This window comes from Coptis chinensis, chromosome 8, assembly GCF_015680905.1.
Source record: "Coptis chinensis isolate HL-2020 chromosome 8, ASM1568090v1, whole genome shotgun sequence".
Lineage (NCBI taxonomy): Eukaryota > Viridiplantae > Streptophyta > Magnoliopsida > Ranunculales > Ranunculaceae > Coptis > Coptis chinensis.
Genome location: NC_141463.1, coordinates 22,389,023 through 22,411,521, shown reverse-complemented (window position 1 = coordinate 22,411,521; position 22,499 = coordinate 22,389,023). Strand labels below are relative to the sequence as shown.

The 22,499-nt window shown below is 35.5% G+C and overlaps 2 long non-coding RNA genes and 1 pseudogene across 2 annotated transcripts; 2 read left to right on the top strand and 1 right to left on the bottom strand.

Moving 5' to 3' along the window:
* Nucleotides 1–9,449: 9,449 nt before the first annotated feature.
* On the top strand, nt 9,450–11,010 carry LOC147480545 (uncharacterized). Its single transcript, XR_015206583.1, has 4 exons — nt 9,450–9,787; nt 9,965–10,041; nt 10,691–10,786; nt 10,929–11,010. It is a non-coding gene; the product is annotated as an uncharacterized LOC147480545 (long non-coding RNA).
* On the top strand, nt 11,006–16,187 carry LOC147480544 (uncharacterized). Its single transcript, XR_015206582.1, has 4 exons — nt 11,006–11,963; nt 12,096–12,130; nt 12,234–15,961; nt 16,045–16,187. It is a non-coding gene; the product is annotated as an uncharacterized LOC147480544 (long non-coding RNA).
* Nucleotides 16,188–20,804: 4,617 nt separating this feature from the next.
* Nucleotides 20,805–20,899, bottom strand: LOC147480543 (small nucleolar RNA R71; annotated as a pseudogene).
* Between the last annotated feature and the right edge of the window lie 1,600 nt (nt 20,900–22,499).

Below are 22,499 nucleotides of genomic sequence, written 5' to 3'. Positions count from 1 at the left end.
TCAGTTCCCCTATGTAAATCAATACATCATATTTATATGCATGATAAAAGCAGTTCCAAGGCTGCTTTGATTTCCTTCTCCAGTTGTTTGATACAATTCACTGTCTAACAATGCTTTGGGGGTTTTGAATTTAGCCCTTCACATTGGCTTGGAAAGTAGTGAGTGAGTCTATAGGTGATGTGACTCTTTTGATACCTAAAGGCACATATTCAATCGGACCAATCCAATTTTTGGGGCCCTACAAGAGTTTGAATTCCCTAACTATTCAAATGCAGGCAAGCTTTAACTCTCACATACAACCCTGCAATATCTTGATTCGTATAAAATGGATGATCTCATCCTATTCCAGTTTGACTAATTTGCTTAGAATATGTAGGGTTTACTGAAGGCACCAAATGGCTTGAGGAGTTTTGGATCTTAGATGCGATTGGATTGAGTTTGGATGGGTGGAAGGCTTGACCTTGACAGGAGGTGGGACATTTGATGGTCAAGGTGCCTCATCTTGGCCCCTCAACAATTGCTCAACCAACAAAAACTGCAAACTTCTTCCAAGCGTAAGTATGCTGTAAATAAGAATTGATTCTTAAGTTTTTACCTAGAGAGAATTGAGAGAATGCCTACTGAGCTACACATGACTATCAGGTAAAATGAGACGTAGTTTGAACATGGTTTTTTATGTGAACAACCAAGAATCTGCTCATAGCTTAAACTTACTGTTAAGCTGGTGAACTAAGGTAAGGTAAGAAACAAGCAAACATTAGACTGCTTGTAGCTTGGGTTTAGCTGCATATATAATAACTTGGTTGTTGTTCATTTTTAGTTATGAGTTGCCAGTTAGTTAGTCCTCCAGTCTTGGTACTAGCTATAATTTGAAAATTATGTTTTCATCTAGCTATAGATTAGTTTTTGAAATACTTTGTCATGGTTCCAGAATGTGAAGTTTGTATCAATGACAAAAACGAGATTGAGAGGGATAACGTCTATGAACAGCAAGTTCTTCCACATTGTGATACTATATTGTAAGGACTTCCATGGAACAGGGATCGAAATCAGTGCTCCAGCCAATAGTCCTAACACAAATGGGATTCACATTGAGATGTCGATAGGTGTTTTAATTTCAAACTCAGTCATCGGCACAGGTGATGACTGTATTTCCATTGGACAAGGCAATTCTCATGTTACCATAAATCTTATTTTGATTGCATGGTGCAGAAGACTGGGAGAACTGATAATGAAATTAAGAACTTCTGGAACACCCACTTAAAAAAGCGTCTCCTTGGCATGGGCCTTGACCCACACACATACTCCATCATCGCCCTTGGGTCCAAATGTTGTCTCATCTGCATTTCCTTTAACATGTCATATATGGGAGGGTGCCAGGCTTGAGGCAGAGGCCCAATAATTAAATGATTATTTACTATTTGGATCTTCTCATTCCAACCTTCTGAAGTTAAGAAACCTGATTGTGACTATTTTTTCTGCATAGGGAACTCAGAAGTTGGAAAATCATTTCGAAGACAAGCTACACAAGAAGCAAGTCATAGCCCCAACTCTCAGGCATCATCCTCAACAAAATACGGAGTTGGTTCAGGGGTTAACACAGATTTGGAACAAGTCAATCCAGGAGTGTCCACCGAAATTAGTAATCAACATGAGGACATGGAGTATAAGAGCTGCAAGTCAGATAGATACAAGGACGGTGTAGTGGCTTGATATGACTCCTCAAGCGCCAATTACCTTAATGATTCTACTGATATGTCATTGTAGTTGCTGCTAGACTTCCCAGGTGGCGATGAGATGAGCTTTTTCCAAGGGCATATTAACAATTACTCATCATTGTTTCCAAGCAGCTTGATGATGGAAAGCTATTTAAATTCTTTTTTCTGTATCATACTAAACTTTGGGCGTGGGAAATGTGGTTTGTTAAGCTCTTTGTTGTAGCTGGGAGTTCCTTACCCTTTATGTTGGGAATCAAGGATCTTTTGTTCACTCGGCCCTTTTAAAGTTTGATTATATTTGGGCTAACAAACCAAAATGGAATAAAAAATAGAGAGTAATTTATAGTATCAACATTACCTTATTTGCATTATAAGAAATACATCTGCCATCTCTATCGTAGGTTTCATTTCTTTATCTAGTAGCACAGACAACTCAAACAAAATCACAAGAAAAATAAATCAAAAAATTAAAAAGATAAATAATAGCCAAGAAAAAAAAATGGACACATTGAGTATTTCCATAAATTTGTGTTTTCATCAAAATTTGAATCATTACAATATTCTATAGTTAAAACTTTTTGGTATATAATAATTCAAAAATTAAATTTATAAAATATTGAAAAAAATCAAATCAATTATATGAAAATGGTCATGCGAAACAGGGGGAGTTTCTTTTACTTTTAAGTGCTCGCTTTGATATGACCCTTATATACCCCTGCAATATTAATATTTTTCTACTTTATTCAATTTTGTGGCATTCATAGTTGCTCTGAAGATAAGTGAAATGTGGATTGTGTATGGCGAACAAAAGACTGCAGTTATTATATTCCCCCAAAGGTGCTCTTCTTTCTTCAGTACCATATTTCTTTATTGCTTCTCCTGTATATGCATGGCTTAATTCATAAATTTGTATCTACGAAATTCATGTTAAAATCTAATAGATGTGAAATTATATACAAATGGGTGTGTACCTTCTATGCATGATAATATCGGATTGAAGTTTAAATGATCAGCATAGCTTCCAATTGATCTTCTTAGGCTAATTGGGTGTAGCATGCCAAACATCAAAAGCTTTTGGTTTACCTCTACATGTCCAATGGTAGCATTGCTTCCGTATTAAAGGTAAAGAGCCATACAAAATTATGTCTCTATTGTATATAATATCCTAAAGTTATACATAATAATAAAATATAATGAAAAAAATTATATGAATGTATATATCTCAGATAATTCTACACGAAATATTTTTAGGAAGGCATAGGTAGAAAAAAGATATACAACTAAATATTTAGGATGTTAGTTTCCACTAACACAAAAAAAATCTAGATTATTTTGATAGATTAATAATCTTAAATTATATTGTAGGTCATGACATATGAAAACTACAATATAATTTATGTTAAAAAACGATGCTCAAGGAAACTCTACAAGATGTTCTTCACGTTAAACAAGATCCGGTTTACAACTCAAAATTGGAGAATGGACTATTCATCAGCACTGTAACAGTAAAGGTACCAAAAGATTTATTTTTCGACAATCAAAACCTCATAGCTAAAGACATTCCTGGAAGCCCCACATATTCAGAAGAAAAATCACAGGATTCGGCTGCTTTATATACAATCAAGTTTATAAAGGATGAAGGTGAATTTGAGATTGAAGAATTCAATTTCAAATAACTGATGAAGAAAAGAAAAGAAGTTGAAGACAAACAAAAGAAGCTCGATATTCTAAGAGACATTATGCTAAATTGTTTGGTTGACGATAAAAACAACAAAGACAAGATATATTATCTCAAAGAAGAAATTCAAGCAATGAAGGAAACGGAGAGGATGGCAGACAATAAGATAACCAGTAAAGTTGAGAAAAAGAATTTGAGAATCAAGAGAAGAAAAGCATGATGATTCATTATAAGGTTAAAACTTACTATTTATGAAAATTAGTCACTATTGAAACTATTCTTTTCAATTTAAATTTAGTCTACCAAATGGAACTATGTCATACTCAATTAGCAGATAATATAATATTTTTAGATTATGCCAATCTGTTTGTTTCTGTATCCTCATACTTACATATTATTATTATCCTAAGACTACTTGGAATGTGAATTACATTCAAATCATGCATATAATGAATTAGCTATACATAAAGGATAGTACTCCAGGAAGACATAGAAGACATATAGATGGGTAAAAATTAAAAGTCAAAACACTTACTCGGCAAAATCAAATTCTCAATCCCACTTGATGTCGAAGTGATAAGGAATCCAAATAATGTCCATTTCTCCATGTAGCCAAATATACAGCAGAGATATCTTACAAGAGAAGTCTTCTGATGTCACTGAAGTTCATGCCTGAAATGAATGAACCTGAAAATAGATGGACATTAACCCAAATTTATTGGTGGTAGCAATGAAAAATTAACTCTTATAACGAGTAGTTAAGTGGGTCAATCTAACGGCGCATACTTGAGGATTTGGAACAATGTCTGCCAATAACTAAAAACAACAATATTTATAAATATATGTGGGCCTAAAGGACTGCCTAAAGATCAAGAATATATGTACCTCCAACTTTTACATTGAAAACGCGGTGATACGCTGATAATAGGTTCATTTTTGTAACAACTTAAGGTTTCTCCGTTCCTAAAGATATAAGAACATAACTCAGCAATTTGGTTCAGAAAACCAAATTATTATTGTGCCATTTATTATTGTGACTTCTTACAAGAGTTGTATCCTATAGGAAAAAAAAATTAGTTTCCTTCTATGGCTTTATTTTTTGCATATTGGTACAGAATTTGATTGGGTAAACCAAATCAATTGGTGTAAATTTTCTGTGGTAGGATTATAGCTTCAAAAGTGGGTTGAGTCCGTAGTGGTCAAGGTATGTGCATAAAGTTTTATACGGTTAGTAATCATGTATCACATATATGACCTCAATGTAAAGAGTACCTTGAAGGAACAACCACTCAAGAGTTTGCAATTCTACTACTGACCAGCAGAACAATATCAAAACAAAAAAATGATTCACTGAGTCTGACAGGTCTAATAAAGGGAAATGAATATTCTAAGAGAGAAAAAGGACAGGAAACATTACACTGTGATCACCATAAGCTAGAAAATAATTTAATTGACTGAAACACACAAACTTGCAAAGTATCAAGACATATTACAATTCAAAAAAAAAAAAAAAAAAAAAAAAAAAAAAAAAAAAAAAAAAAAAAAAAAAACTAACTTTCTAAAACTAACAAAAAATAGGTTGGTATTTCTTAACAATATCCACATTTTAGCTCAAGAGCAAAGACATATGTGCTTCAGCCTTGGACTTTGCTATCCATTTCTATGTTTGCAACAGCCAGACATTTGTCTTCCCAATCCATACTCTCACATATTACTCCTGATGCAGGTTTACTACTAAACATGTCATATCAAACATAAAATATTCAATTCAGCCAAAATAGAAATTAGGAGAAAGAGGAAGAAACGACAAGTAGGTGATATAAGGGGAATAACCTAAGAACGTGGTTTGGAGGGTTTATACAACAACACACGCACGCACAGAGAAATTTCAAAGGGAAAGAAAGCCTATCACCAACCCAATTTGTAACATAAACATTTTAGGACTGTATGGACCTAGATATGACCACCAGTGGGTGTGTATGGTACATTTGTATGAATCACTAAGAATGTGAAGAGACTCCATACAGATCCTCACACACTACAAATAGGAAGGGCACAAGGAATAAATAAGCAAAAGACATGTTAACTACTTCTGTTCAATTTCCAAAGCACTTAATTAACTAATTTCCCTACTGAAAGTGGGAATGGATCAATAATCCCTTCCAATTGCCTAAAGCCATGTCATCAATATACAATGCCCTTCTCTAATGCATTTGTAAGCAAATCCAACTATCACACCTACCCCAGGGTATGACAACTCAGTTAAACAACAAAAAAAAATAAATAACCTTTAGCTAATCAAGATCATGAACACATATCAGAACACCACCCAAAGATCACTTGAAGAACTACTCTAACAATCTTCAAGAAGTTAATCAAAACAGGTATCTAAAATAGAAAACAAGGGACCAATGCAAGAAAACGTTGCATAGAAGATGACCTAGAAAATACTTAGGTAAACTGACAAACACAACCAAAGCTTGAAAAAAAATAACACTGCTCAAGCAAGAAGACATAATCAAAATAGTAAAAAATAAGACCTCAATTGTAGCAACAACAACCTTAATTTCACAGGAGAAAAAACTGCAATCATATAAGGTCTACAATTAAAGATGGAGGAAATTGGTACCTAGGAAAAGAAGTAAAGGTGGGACACAAGAGCAAACCAGAATGTAGAACAATTGGCATGTTGGATGTGTAAAATAGCTTAACTGAAAATCCCAAGGGTTTTAAATGTAGAATTAAACTCAACACTTTGAAATTCAAAAAAATAACCTAGAGAATGATTTGTTAGGCAACCTGAGACAATGCTTAGTAAATATATTAAATAGTATTGTAGCATGTCCAATAAAACTTCACTGAACCCAAAATCTTCCCCCTACACTAAATCACATGTATGAAATCATACGTTCTAGGATAAGTAGACTAATACATACATACCATAGAGACTAAACACTAAATCAGCATGTATGAAATAATACAGTCTAGGATAAGTAGATATAGACTCACACCTCAAGGGGTGAAACATTTGCAATTAATCAACAAAATAACACTTGAATATAAATTTCAGTAGTTAAGTAAAGAAAAAGCTAACCAGCTTTGGTATGTTCCAATTAATCCACGTTCATAGATGACCCCCAAGGTATTGACCTTAGCTTAAGTAGGTACGACATTCATGAACCAAAAATGCTCATCGGATATAACAGCTGTGAATACTCTATTTATCCACAACTTCATATCTTCCCTTAACAATTTATAATAGTGTCCCATGCCTTACACAACGTTGCGAATAACCTCCACAAGAAGCATAATACAATAGATTCCAACACATTCAAAGAATATAAAAAACCTGAATGATGAAAAATTTCAAAGAATATAAGATAAATGGGAAAGCTTAGCCACTTGATCTATCACTGTTTTTCTAACAAAAAAAAAAACAAAACTCCTTTAGCAGTTAATTCGCCGCCAATAACAGCTGTTGCTTTCTTAGTTTGGATAATTGCAGTTGTAGTAACAAGAAAAAATTGTAATGAGAATAATTTGATTCACAAATATCAAAACACAAGGATTGATAGAGACATTTTCAAAGGAAAAAAAATTGTATCAAACTCATTCAAAAAAAAATTCAAACATAAACAGGTTGACCAACAAAGTAAGCAAAATATATTGATTAATCATCACTGCAAAATAGCTTCATTGAAATATAGATATTACAAAAATAGTCATAATATAATTACTAGACTATAAAGTCAAAGACTAACATAAAGATGAAAAAAAAAATCACAACTACTGATAACCCGTAAAAACTCAACTAGATTTCTCTAACCTATATATTCTTACGGTATCAATTATTTATTTTCTACTCTTCACATGTATATTCATGCAATATATAGAGTACGGATTCGTTTCACTTCTAAATTAGCAAGACATAAAAGAATTCAACTAATCAAACACAAAGAAACAATTGTGAGAGTAATATTATGTTGAGAGAATTCTATTCTACGATTATACTACGGATTCAAATAGATCTAAATTAACTAAACTAATAGAAATAGGGTTTTGATATAAGAGAAAATTATAGAGAAAAGTAATCAATCCACCTAATGATTAGTTTCAAGCAAGAATAGAATCATTCATTGAAAAGAGATCATCTTTTGGTTTTCAAACAATGATATGATCCAACCTAAAGCCTCAAACTTTATCATCCCTAGCAACAACCTACATCTTTATAGTCATTATTACTAGCATGTAGGATTATTACAACCAAGTCTCTCGACTTAATTACAACAATCCCTAGTTTAATTTACTATATGCTTATTTTGGAAGTCATACAATAAACTAAACTCATTGAAATACATACACAATTAAATAATTCTACTAAGCAATCTATTCCTCATTAGGTTTCATAATCACTCCCTCTAATGGGGGGATTAGCCTAATATCATTGGATTAATTAAACTAAAATAATGAAAGAAAGACATAATGTAAAAAAGAATTAATTAAATTGAATAAACTAAAGCTTTTATTAAAATATTCTAATGGAGGCTACAAACTAAACTCATAAACTAAACCTAAAAAGTGAGAGAGAGAGAGAGAGAGAGAGAGAGAGCTAAATTATTCTAACTAATTGGGGGAGAGTATAGTTTAGGGTTTTTATTCTTTTATATAATGATACAAAATCGTGCGTGGGTTTTTAGGTTAGGTTATGAACCCATAAATCAAGTCTATAACCCAATTGCTTGAATCCAAGACTTCTAATTCTGGTCGTGTTACTATAATATGCATTTTCACTAACTTATACTGCTCTGATCGAGTCAAGGTCTAGATTAATTGGAAAAATCTTTCTAAGCCGGTCATTTTGATATAAAATAGGCCCAAATCTGAGTCCTAAGTCCAAAGATATGGCCTTTTGAAGTTCTGTTCATTTTTCTTCAGCTCTCTAATCCGGTTTGACTTTCATTTAACAGTTTTGACTTGGTCTTTTTAAAGGCTTTTTCTCCATTAAACTTGGGCTTTCTTCATGGGACTTCTCTAGCAATCACTTTAGCTCCTTTTAGCGCCTAATTAGTAACGAATTGACATTTATTCAACTCCGAAGCCTGAAATACTCAAAAACACGTAATTAGTGATAAACCTATATTATTAATAACATAATTGGCTAATAGAAATACTTTTAAAGGGCTTAAACTACAGTTTTGGGCTCTTATCAAACCACCCCCAAACAGCATTTTGTTTGTCCTCAAGCAAATATGTAAAAAATGACAACACACACACGGGAGCTTGCAAATTTGTGCTATGACTGGAATTTGAATCAAGAATGCAAGTATTCAGATTATTATACAACTTTAGTATCTTGCCTTTTTTAAATGTTAAAATGCATAATATGATTACTTATTCACTTTTTTACGGTTTCCTTAATTTCTTTTGCAGATCTGTTGAATAGAGTAGTGGAGGCATGTCTGGTGCTGGCCAATAAATTTTAACCAGTTTGGTATACAAAGTAACAGTGGTATATAGCAGTAAAAACGGCGGGGAATAGAAAAACTGCGATAGCGATAGAATTCAATTTTTACTGTGAAGTTAAAAGGGTTAAGACAATGTATGCTTTGACCAATGTATATCATTTGAAAGGGGCGACTACTAAAGTCTTGTGTGATGCCTTCGATTCAACAATATGTCATGGTTAAGTCACCTTTTTGTTTTTTTGTTGGTCATGGTTAAGTCACTGATTAAGTGGTTTATCATTTAAATGACCCAACACTAATATGCAATGCATCTTTCTTGTCAGGGGAAAAAAAATGCTAGGTTGGTTTCCTTGTGACCATATATAGGAAAAGCTGGGATTTGCTATTTCTGATTGTGGAGTTTGAACATTTTCTTAGTTTTTACCGGAAAGAGATAAGAGATACCATACATATTTAAATTGTAGATTTTCTTATATATATATTATAGTTGTACCCTCTTGGCTCTATTTTTGGAGCCTTTAGAGAGTGTCCACGTCATACAACTAATTACTAAAATTTTGAGCGAAAAACCGGAAGTTTCGAAAACTTTTGACGAAAAAATAGGAGAGCAAAAGATAAGTTTACGTAGACCTTAACCCAAAAAACAAATTTCGTCAAATGAGAAAAAAAAAAAGCGCAAGATCAGTGATCGGTGCTTTCACCTTAGGAAACCCTCATACATAAATGGCTTTTACCTTTCCTGTTATTTATATCCTTCCTCTCTGCAGTCTACGGATTGTCCACTCTCTAAGCTAACTGCGGAATGAGACTGATCTTCATGACCCCCTTCGTTTCTGCAAGCAAGCCCCCATAGCGCGTGCTTACTCACCTTCCTCTTCGCCTGGGCAATAGATTGGTCCAAAGACCCTCCTGACTACCCTTTCTAGGTATAACTACTTGATTTGTTGGTTGGTTTAAATGGATTTCTCTGTTTTCTGTAAATCTAGGTGTTGGGTTTGTTTGTTGTTGTAAAAAAAAAAGAATTTAAGCATGTTTGATTTGACTGTAAAACAAAAATCACAATTTTCTTATTTTCTATTTGTTGACGGCTGATGCATACAAAGAGCAACAATGAACTTTGGGGAAGGAGATTTACATGTGGACACAATTCAAGAATATAATTCCTTCTCATTGTACATTGGTAAGCCGTTACCTTCTCTCAGAACTAAGGATTTTGTATTTTTTTTTTTTGTTTTTATCTAATTAAGGCTTTATCTAATTGAGAAAATCCAATTGTCAAGTTCTTTATAAAGCAAAACCATTTCAATGTCTGTTAACAGCTGACCATCAGAAACTTTGAAGCCCTTGAATATGTTTCTGGCGATGTTAGAAACTATTTGTACTAGCGCTGATGATTTGGCCAAAACTAAAAGCTGCTGAGAGTGTCTCTAAGGCCAAAACTATATGCAGGTTCCAAGAACTGGGGTTAGAAAGAGGTTGGGGGGATAATGTGCAGTGAGTCTTAGATATGGTACATCTTCTCTTGGACATCCTTCAGGCCCCTAATCCCTCTACTCTGGAAAACTTTCTTGGGAGGGTACCAATGGTGTTTAATATTGTCATCCTATCTCCACATGGATACTTTGGACAAGCAAATGTCTTAGGTTTACCTGACACGGGTGGGCAGGCACTCTTTTCCCTTATGTTATAGACCTGCAAGAGTATAGAACTTTACCTTTATTTTTATCTTAAAATGTTTGTGTCTTCCTTTATATTGACTGTGTTTTGACTGTTTAATATGTTAAGGCATTACTAAACAAGATTATTTTTTTGTTAAATTTGTTACATAGATTGTATATATACTTGATCAAGTGCATGCATTGGAGAAAGAGATGCTTTAGAGAATTCAAAAACAAGGATTGAACATTTCTCCTAGAATACTAATCGTAAGTTTGATTCACTGATCTTCTCTTCAATCATAACCTGATAGAATTCCAGTTGTTCGATTTCTCCCTTGACCTGTGTGGATTAATGTAGATTTTGTTAGTTATATCTGATACTATATATATTTTTTTCAATTCTCTAAAGGTAACCCATCTAATATCTTATGCAAAAGGGATGACATGCAATCAACGTCTGGAAAGATGGGACACTGTAAGTTTTTTTTTTTAAATATTGTGTGTATGAAATGTTTTACTTATTAGGCTATTACTAACTATTATTAAGTTAAGTATGCATATCCATAAAATATATGACATATCTGTCATCTTCTTTTGTGTGCATTGAGTCGACTCTCTTGCATCCATGACCTTGCTGCACCGTCAGTTCCTGTTTACTTCTGTTTAAATTTTAAACTTAGATATTACATGTTTGTTCATTTGATGCTTTTGCTTCTTTACATTTCTTAGTTTCAATATGTTACAAGATTTCATGGCTTTATGTAATGATAGATGATGCAAAAGTATCAGATATCATGTTGAAGGCGATACTAGAAGCAGAGGTAGCACAAAATGCGAAACAATTTCTTGCGAGTCTTCTTAATTAGTTCTTATTTTCCTGCATATCTTTAAGCCTCTTCGTTGTTGAATTGGTCGTAGTCTAGGGTTGTTTCGCATAATCAGGACTAAATTACGAAAAAAGTGGAGAAATAAACTGGGCGATAAATATTTGGAAAAACACACGATTCAATTTTACGCCATCCACTCCAAAAACCCCAAACTCTATAAAAGAAAAAAAAAACATCTAATTACAATATCATGCCCAAACAATCTCAAAGTTAACAATCTGTTTTGGTCTTCTTCCTCTCAATTCATTTTTTGGTACATCTTCTCCTCATCTCAAATCCAAGTTGTATTTTTGGTAGAAAAAGTTAATCCACATATTCCTCCTCTCAATCCAAGTTCCAAAACCCCAAAACTTTCGCCTTTTAATTCTTTGAGTCTCCAGATTAAGAATTGAGTCCGCCTCTCCAAGGTGTGCATTTTCTTTGATCGACACTTTGGATCTCAGACAAAATTAACCAAGCTAATGCTAATAAATATGAGTGCTGGCTACTCGAGGTTGCATGGAGCAAAAGAAATTGATCTTGAGAAGGCTGCTCAAGATGTTGTGCTTCGCGAACAAGTATGTTATTTTTACCTTCTACGTGTTTTGGGTTGTTGGTTATTTAATATCTTACAAGATACCCTTTATTTTTACTGTTATTCTAATTCATTTCTTCTGCTGTTTTCTTATTTCTTGGTATTTGATCATTAGGAAATAACCACCCAACAAGTCATACATAACCAGAGGTTAGTCTCGACTTTGTTCTCTATCTCTGAGATTATAGTCTAGAAATTGGCATTCAAGCTAAAAATAATGGAATATATATTGTGCGCCTATCTGTGATATCAGACAAGTGAGAGGTGCAACTTGACCTTCTGAGGATGGAAAAGATATCCTTTCAGGTAGTTTTGACTCAAATTTATTGAAGGTATGATGTACGACATATTACTGAATTCTTTCAATTGACAATAGGCAGTGATTCACACTCATATGTTTTAAACTCTTAATCAAATTCTCCGAATTCTTTCCACTTAATTCATTGGATTGGGTTTTTTTTATTGGACCTTTACCCCATTTTGCAATTTAACAATTTTAAATCTAATAATATGCGTGAATATGCTTACAAGATTATTTTGGAAACGGAGAAACACACAAACGAATTATTTTTTATATGCTTACAAGGAAATCAGACCATACTGATTAGTTACCCATACTGATTTCTTTCTCGGCCTTTTATTCCTTGAACTTTGGCTATTTGTTGATTATCCAATTCTCCAGTATCTCGACCAAAATCAAGGCTCTGGAGTTTATCTGAACACTTAGAATTAATAGCAGTCCCTTTTCCTGCGCTATGAGGGCGTCCACATATGGAGATTTTAAGTACCCAGGTGTTTTCTTTTCAGCTAGCTTTCTTACATACAAAACTAGATTGGCGATTCTTTTGCATTCTCATTTTCATTGTATATTCATTTGATTTATGTTTTTTTTGATAAATATTGTTTTTTGTTGCTATCAATTTAATCTTATTGTAGTTTTAATTAATCCCAATACCACTATTTCGTCCACCTCGAATGTCATGTTTCCTAGTCTGATTCAGATGGACTTTCTTTAATGTGATGATTTTTCTTTAATGTGCTTAACATTTTAGGCTGGTAGGATTTAAATACCCAGGAGAGAGCATCACTGCAACACAAGGCTTCATTACTGTAATAGTCACATGTTGCCATGTTGGTAACAACAAATCTGTATTTGTGTTTATTTGTGTTGTAGGCACTTCAAGTAACACAGTGCTTTAGAAGGCAACTAAAAATAGCTTTTCCCACTAAAAATAACCTGGGTAAGTAGTATAGGTCACCCCTCCCCTCATATCCTCTGTTCTCATAAACAACGTAGGACACCAATCTAATTGTAGAAGATCACCATGAGGAAAACTAAATAAGAAGTTCGATTCTTAGAATGTATAAGGCTCAGACAAAGTTTAAGTTTTGGAAGTTTAGTCTTTTGGTTTACTTACCAAGAGTTGGGGATTCAACCTACTTGGACCGGTTGGATGTGCGAGGCGAGTAGTGTAACATCACGCTCGCGCATCTCAACCCAACTTGGAGGTTGAAGTTCCAATCTTTGACGACCAAGAGTTGGGGAGTCAACCTACTTGTACCGGTTGGATGTGCGAGGCGAGTAGTGTAACATCACGCTCGCGCATCTCAACCCAACTTGGGGGTTAAAGTTCCAATCTTTCTTTGACGAACACTTTTCAAGCTTATACGTATTTTGTATAATTAATCATTAGTTAATTAGCTAAGCGTAGTTAATTTTCATATTTACCACTTTCAGAGTTTTAAGCTCACCCACCCCTCCCCTCATATCCTCTGTTCTCATAAACAACGTAGGACACCAATCTAATTGTAGAAGTTCAGAATGAGGAAAACTAAATAAGAAGTTTGATTCTTAGAATGTATAAAGCTCAGACAAAGTTTAAGTTTTGGAAGTTTAGTTTTTGGTTTACTTACCAAAAGTTGGGGATTCAACCTATGGATGTGCGAGGCGAGTAGTGTAACATCACGGTCGCGCATCTCAACCCAACTTGGGGGTTGAAGTTCCAATCTTTCTTTGACGAACACTTTCCATGCTTTTACATATTTTGTATAATTAATCATTAATTAATTAGCTAAGCGTAGTTAATTTTCATGTTTACCGCTTCCATAGTTTTAAGCTCACCCACCCCTCCCCTCATATCCTCTGTTTTCATAAACAACGTAGGACACCAATCTAATTGTAGAAGTTCACCATGAGGAAAACTAAATAAGAAGTTCGATTCTTAGAATGTATAAGGCTCAGACAAAGTTTAAGTTTTGGAAGTTTATTCTTTTTCGTTTACTTACCAAGAGTTGGGGATTCAACCTACTTGGACCGATTGGGTGTGTGAGGCGAGTAGTGTAACATCACGCTCGCGCATCTCAACCCAACTTGGAGGTTGCAGTTCCAATCTTTGACGACCAAGAGTTGGAGATTCAACCTACTTGGACCGGTTGGATGTGTGAGACGAGTAGTGTAACATCACGCTAACGCATCTCAACCCAACTTGGGGGTTGAAGTTCCAATCTTTGACGACCAAGAGTTGGGGACTCAACCTACTTGGACCGGTTGGATGAGCGAGGCGAGTAGTGTAACATCACGCTCGCGCATCTCAGCCCAACTTAGGGGTTGAAGTTCCAATCTTTCTTTAACGAACACTTTCCAAGCTTATATGTATTTTGTATAATTAATCATTAGTTAATTAGCTAAGCATAGTTAATTTTCATGTTTACCGCTTTCATAGTTTTAAGCTCACCCACCCCTCCCCTCATATCCTCTGTTCTCATAAACAACGTAGGACACCAATCTAATTGTAGAAGTTCAGAATGAGGAAAACTAAATAAGAAGTTTGATTCTTAGAATGTATAAAGCTCAGACAAAGTTTAAGTTTTGGAAGTTTAGTCTTTTGGTTTACTTACCAAGAGTTGGGGATTCAACCTACTTGGACCGGTTGGATGTGCAAGGTGAGTAGTGTAACGTCACACTTGCGCATCTCAACCCAACTTGGGGGTTGAAGTTCCAATCTTTGACGACCAAGAGTTTGGGATTCAACCTACTTGGACCAATTGGATGTGTGAGGCGAGTAGTGTAACATGACGCTCGCGCATCTCAACCCAACTTGGGGGTTGAAGTTCCAATCTTTGATGACACTTCATCTCAATGATTAGATTGTAAAACAAAACCCAACCTTCCTCAAACACTCCAAAGTCTCTCACACAAAAAAGTCTCTGAACATATCCTTTGTTCTCATAAACAACGTAGGACACCAATCTAATTGTAAAAGTTCAGAGTCAGTAGATATGAATAACTAAGTTAATACTTTTAGGTATCTGATATATCTAAACTGATGATTAGTATTATTCTCCCATGAAGGCGGAGCTAAGGTGATATTTTAAATCCTACTCTTTGTTGTTTGTTTATTGAGAGGAGGAGTTCGAAAAGTTTAGTCTTTTGGTTTACTTACAAAGAGTTGGGGTTTCAACCTACTTGGACCGGTTGGATGTGCAAGGCAAGTAGTGTAACATCACGCTCGTGCATCTCAACCCAACTTGGAGGTTGAAGTTCCAATCTTTGACGACCAAGAGTTGGGGATTCAACCACCTATAACAAAATCAATATCAGCCTTCTCAGATATAACCAAATTACCACCATAAATACTAATTGAGATTATACTAGCTGATTATGCAAGTATTACACTTACTTTTCCCGACTGAGCATCAGCAATAAGGCAATTCACATTGTCATGGAGAACAGCAAGCAGCTTTCCGTCAGGGCTAATCGAAGTGTTCTACAGCAGACATCAAAGAGTTAGCAGAATATTCCAAATATGACAGCAATTTGCTTGCCACAAATTGTGTTAAAGTGGTTGATGCTGCAGTGTACTCACATTCACGGACCAGGGGAAGGTGAACCGACCAAGGCAAGCAAAAATTTTAGTGTCAAAGACCCTCACTACAGCATCATTGTTTGTCGTCATCAGTCTTGCACTCCATCTGCTCAACGTAAGTAAGAATTTCTATTGCGTGGTTTTCTTTTGGTAAATATCTAATTTCGACTATGCTATTCACATTGTCACTGAGAACAGCAAGCAGCTTTCCGTCAAGGCTAACAGAAGTGTTCTACAGTAGACATCAAAGAGTTAGCAGAATATTCCAAATATGACAATGAAGTTGCTTGCCACAAATTGTGTTAAATTGGTTGATGCTGCGGTTTACTCACATTCACGGACCGGGGAAGGTGAACCGACCAAGGCAAGCAAAATTTTTCAGTGTCAAAGACCCTCACCGCAAAGACATCATTGTTTGTCGTCATCGGTCTTACACTCCATCCGCTCAACGTAAGTAAGAATTTCTATCGCGTGGTTTTCTTTTTTGGTAAATATCTAATTTCGACTATGATTTTCTACTTCGACATTTCAACATCAACATTGTGTAGACCTGATTTTACCTGTTGTAACCTAGCTTGAAATTCATGCTACTTCACCTATTTGCACGCCAGATTATTAAATGTGACATGGGGAATGACCTTAAAATAAAGATACATCATTGGAATAACTAGATCATGCTTAGATAACTTCAAATTGGACACTACTGGCGCTCTTTGTGACTTCAATGATTGCTTTTGCTGTTTAGTATGCCTATTTTACTTTATATATTTCAATATTTGTATTTTCTTGCCTACATGAATGCTTACAGATACAGAGTTAGATACTTAAAGAAATGAGTTTTTAGGAAATTTTGTACCATAAAGATGTTTTATCGCCTTTAATAATAACCATGTACATGGGTTAATCTTCTGTACTGCAGTCTAATTAATATTGGAGTCTATGAGTTTTTTGCTTAAGAGTTGAATTAGATTCAACAGTTTGGTTTTACCCCACTGTTGCATCTGCTGAGTTGTCGAGAAATTAAGCATGTATGTTCATTGTTAATGTCTAATACTCTTCGTGTTCTTTTTTGCTCATTGAATAATGACTTGATTTAATTGATCTTCATTAATACTCCATTGTTTTCGGTAGGATGATTAGCCCTTTCTCAACTCTTAAGACAGCAAGTTTATTTTTGCAAGCCATTGAGATTTGCTGATAACCTTTTCAAGTAAGTCTTGAATTATTTTTCTTATTGTATTACAGCGAAGTCGAATCTGGATCAAGACATCAAGTCAAATTTATAAATCCTCTTTCAGTTTTGATGCAATCTATTTCAGAAAGCGTATGATTTTGTGTTGGTGGAGATGGTGGATAGAGGGTTCATGCCTCGGAGATTTACTTTCAATCGAGTTGTGATGCCTGATGGTCAGTTCAGAACCTGAGGCCTTACTCCTTAGCATGTAATGTAACTTAAGTGTGATTGTACTGATATGAGTCATTTGTAACTTAATATTTGTTTTACCTAAAACAAGAATAATCAGTAAGAGATTGCTTTCAGATATCTTTTCATGCTAACTTTACATGGCGTGTTTCTTTTTGTCCATTGACTATTATCTTTATCTTCTGTTTCAGTATAGCAAATGCTTATAATTAATTATCTTTGTCACCTTTGTGGATCTGCTCCAGCAGATTTAGGCTCTTTTTAGCCTTTACTAAGATGGTTAGCATGGTTGCACTTCCTACTTGAAATGGCTTTCAGTATATAGTTAATCGCCAATCCTTATGCACCTTCCTTTATGCCCAACGATCATTTTCTCAGCAAAATTTTCTATGTAGTGGGAATAAGATAATACTTCACTTATGAATTGATAAACAAAAGCAGAGTCTGCTTAGTATCACAGGGTTCCAACTTGCAACACAGCTTTAAGAATTGATTATGACAAGGAATGTTTACGGAATTTAGACAAAAAGATATACATCTCTACATATTAAATGGCTCTATAGTCTATATGGTCATTGATGTTGCGATGCCTGATTCTCAGTATCCTTTTACCCCATTAAAATTGTAGTCCCAAACTCTAACAAATGATTAAACAATCTTCACCTCCACACTCAATATATTTCTATGAGTACTTGGAGCGCCTTTTAGTTTGTTCATTGACAACTTGGGTAGTTGGGTGTCATGTAGATACTCTGCAACATTCTTTCTATCAATTAACTTCTTTCTACTTCATATACAAAAACTCTCTTCTACAGGTTTGTCAAAAAGAACTTTACACCACTCCTATCTAGGACTTACCTGAAAAACTCTATTGTACCAAATCAAATGAAGCATCATGTAAAATATGTCATATTTCACAGGCTTTGGGTTCCAAAGAAAATGTCGCTGCACCCTCCTCACTCTCAATTGCAATTTTTTATACTTCTCCTCTGGTATTTGATAAGAGCCCAAAACTGTAGTTTTAACCCTGTAACAGTCATACTTTTAGACCAATTATGTGAGTAATAATTAAGAGTTAAACGACATTTGTTTTATGCATTTCAGGCTTCAAAGTTCATTATGTGCAGAAATGTGCCACTTTAGCGAGATAAAGGAGCAAAGGTCGGTTACTAAGGAGTTCCATGATTAAAGGCCAAGATTCAAGAAGACAAAGCCTTTATAAATCCCGGTCAAAAGCTGAAAAGTCGACGCGGGCAGAAACAGAACACAAAGTCAGCAGAACTTCCAAAGGCCGTATCTTTGGACTCAGACCTCGGAATGGGGCCTACCTTATGTCAAAACGACCGGCTCGGAAAGAGATTTCCAATGGTCTAAGCCTTGACCCAATCAGAGGAGCAGAAGTGGACGAAAACTTTGTTGAAGCCAATTGCAGCTGAAGAGGCCTTTTTGGACTGAAAGAATTGGGTTTTGGGCCTGATTCTCTGGCCCAAAACATGGCTCCAAGCCCATGCACGATTTTTGGATCTGAAAGTATAAAAACAAGAGCTTGACTCTTTGTTAATGGTAGCTAGTTAGACCTAAAACAATAGATAATTCTAGATCTAGTTTTTATTTAATTAAATTAAGTTTAGTTTATATTCAATTTTTGTTTTAGATTAAACTCTTAGAATCATTGTTCTTAATTAGTTTGATAAATAAAATAGCTATTTGTCAATTTCGATTCTTGTCATTTACAATTGTTAGATCTAATTTTATTTATTACTTGTTATTCAATTCTTAGTTATTAATTAGAATTTAATTATTGTTTAATTTAGATTAGTAAAATTCAATTCTTTATATTATGTTTAGTTATAATTTAGTCGGAAATGATTGCATCATGATTCTCGGCTAAACCTCCATTAGAGGGGGTTGAGAAGCCTTGATGAAAGCTTGATTCCGATTATCGTAAGAGTCGTCGTAATTTCCCTTCCACTATAGAAACGATTAGTTTACCATGAGAATGGGTGTAATCGTTCACATGCTAGTTATGAATTGGTAGAAATGTCATGTGTAATTAGGGATTAGGAGTAACCAGATTGTTCTGCGAAGCAATTCAATTCGGATTACGACGATTCGTCGTTAGTAGGATTAAGTCGAGTTAAGGTGGAATCAATCCCCCCTCTAACTCATTATTATAGAATCGACGTAGCATTCCCATAGTTGTTCTAATAGTCGACTAGTTGCATCTCGTGGGTAGTTGCATCGTAGTCTAGTTGCCATTTCGTAAATCTCTCATTAGACTTTAGTTAAGTTTACTTATACGTAGAGAACATAGCATGTGGAAGGACTAGGAGTGGAACGAATCACTCTACTCCATTATATCTCATAGGATTGAGAGTAAAAATCTTTGATAAAATTTAGGCACATAAATTAGTTTTAGTTTACTTACGTATTGAGTTTTATCGTTCATTTCGTAAGTAAACTTTATCTTTTTATGTTTTATCAAATGGCGCTGCTGCCATCTTAGTTTCACTTTCGCATTGTTTTCGTAGTATAAGTACTTTTCTTAAAGTCCCATTTCACCCACCCACCCTTGTTTGATTCATACTGTGGTTGTCCGTTTCAGTGTTGAAAAGTTTCGAAAAAATTACGCATGGCCAGCTTAAACGGGCGCGACTCGCTTCAAAATCCTGGAATCTTGAGCTGACCGCCCCCATGTGGTGGAGCGACCACCCTAAATCACACTGTAACTTGAAGTTACACGGAGCGACAGCAGGCTTCTAGGCGCTTGGCGCCTACTCTAAGCTAAATTTTTTACGGATTTCTACGGTTTTGATTCGAACTTTGATTTTTCAAGTCTTTCGGTGTTCTAACTTGTTATATACACGAACACGCCGTAAACAAGACGCTATTCATAAGCGAAGCAAGGACCTTAATCAGGTATTCCTTTCTTCCACACCTCGCGATCTCCTCGTTAGAGGTTTATACTAGTATATTAGATTTGTTTGGAGTGTTGATGTGTTTAGCTAAGTTTGGTCTTAGCCTTGTATGAGATTAAGGTCCGATCGAACAAAACACCGAACGTAATTACACAACAACGCCAACAAACAAGTCTATCTAGTATACCACCCACTACACCTCTAGCTACTATTTCACACATAACAACCCGATATAATGCCCGAAGGCGAAGAGACTCCTCTCTCGACTTCTTCAAAGCCTTGGCGATAGCCCAAAATCTTGCATCGTTCTAGCGGACCCGATTGGGGATTTCGAATCCCCCCAAATATTTTTAATTTGTTACCCGTTTTTCATGGTTTAAACCATGAAAAACCTTATCGGCTACATCGTAGGATCGAACAAGTCCTAACAACATTCCACCATCCTACGGTTGGTGCGGAACAAATTAAACTAAGGGTATTCCCTTTCACCTTAGCCCGAAAAGGCGTCTTGGTTAAACGCCCAAAGCGCCTAATTTCGTGGACTCGTGGCCTAAACTTGTTCAAATTTGTTTATGGAACATTTTTACCCCCCCTAAAGACGGATGAGATGCTTTCCAAGATTCATTTCTTTTCGACAAAATCCTCATGAATCATTTTGAGAGGCTTGGAATCGTTTCACCGATCACCTTATAGAGTGTCCACATCATAACTTAGCAAAAAGACGTTAGTTCGCGTGCCTTTTTCAAAGGACTTCTACACCACCATAAAGAAGTCCTTGACATAATGAATGGGGGTAGTTTCTTAAGCAAAGGAGCCTCGGAGGCTTATAAATTTTAGAGGATCAAACTAAGCGAAATAACAACGGGGGTAGTGACGATATCCACCGCTCCGCTAGTAGTTCTTCTAATACAGTTAAGGTCACGGTATGTTTGAAATTAAACACGATTCCCGAGCTTAAAACTCTAATCGAATCACTCACTAAAAGGTAGAGGCCATTTCGCTCAACAAAAGCCTATCCCCGTCATGAATGTAAATTCAAATTCATGTAGTTTCTGTTGGAGCCCTCAGCATCCCGACTCCCACTGTCCTATAGCCTATGAACAGGCTTGTTCCATTAATAGTGAACCTAACGCCCCTTGGAGACAAAATCCCAACCGGTTGGAGAAATAACCAACACGCCACACCTCCGTGGTACAATAATCAATATGTTAGGCCAACACACAATTTTAACCAAGCTCCACCACGACAAGGATGTGGTCGAGGGGTAATTTTAATAATTATAACAACCAAGTGCAACCTCGACAAGGTCAAGCACAAGGTCAAGGTAGTTATAAAAATTATAATGCTAATAGAGGTATCGTTAGGTAAATAATAATTATCAAAATCCACCCATAAATAATTCACGTGAAATAGTTCGATCCACCACCCGTGACTACTACACCCACACAACCGGATCGTCTTGACACCTTCATACAAGTGAGCCAAAAACTTTTCCAAACCATGGCTCAATCTAACCAATGGCTTCTTCAATCCGTTAATAATTTAACCCAACGGTTGACCCAAGATAAAAGCCCAACCCAAAGGTGTGTTGCCAGTCACGCAATACCTAATCCTAAAACAACAAACACACCTTTGAGGTAATCGATAATACTAGTAATGAATATAAAAATGTAGGTGAGCTAAATGCCATCACCACTCTCCGCTCGGCGGCGTGGTTGATAACAAAGTAACTATGCCTATAGTTACCCAACCAAGAGCCCTACTACACCGCTATTTTACTAGATACCGAAATAGAAACTGAAGAGCCTACCAATTGTAGAGGTACCGGTTACAACACAACCTAAGAAACAGAAAGCCACGGTTAAACATCCGGTGATACCATTGCTAAATATAGACGTAAAACCACCGTTTCCACAAAAATTAGCCATGTTAACTAGGGATACAAATTATAAGGAGATTAGGGACGTTTTCAAGAATCTAACTATAAACCTTCCCTTCCTCGAAGCTATTAAAAAGCTACCACACCATGCCAAGTTTCTTAAGGAGTTATGTACCACTAGGCGTAAGACCAATATACCAAAAGACGCCTTTTTAACAGAACAATTCCCAACTTTATCTGAACATAATGGAATTGTTAAGTACAAGGACCCTGGTCATCCTACTGTACAATGCACATTAGGAGATTCCTATACGACGACCGCGTTATTAGACCTGGGGGCTAGTGTTAACTTACTCCCGTTTTATTTGTATAAACAAATAGGTCTAGACAAGATGCAACCCACTAAAATGACGTTGCAATTAGCTGATCGGTC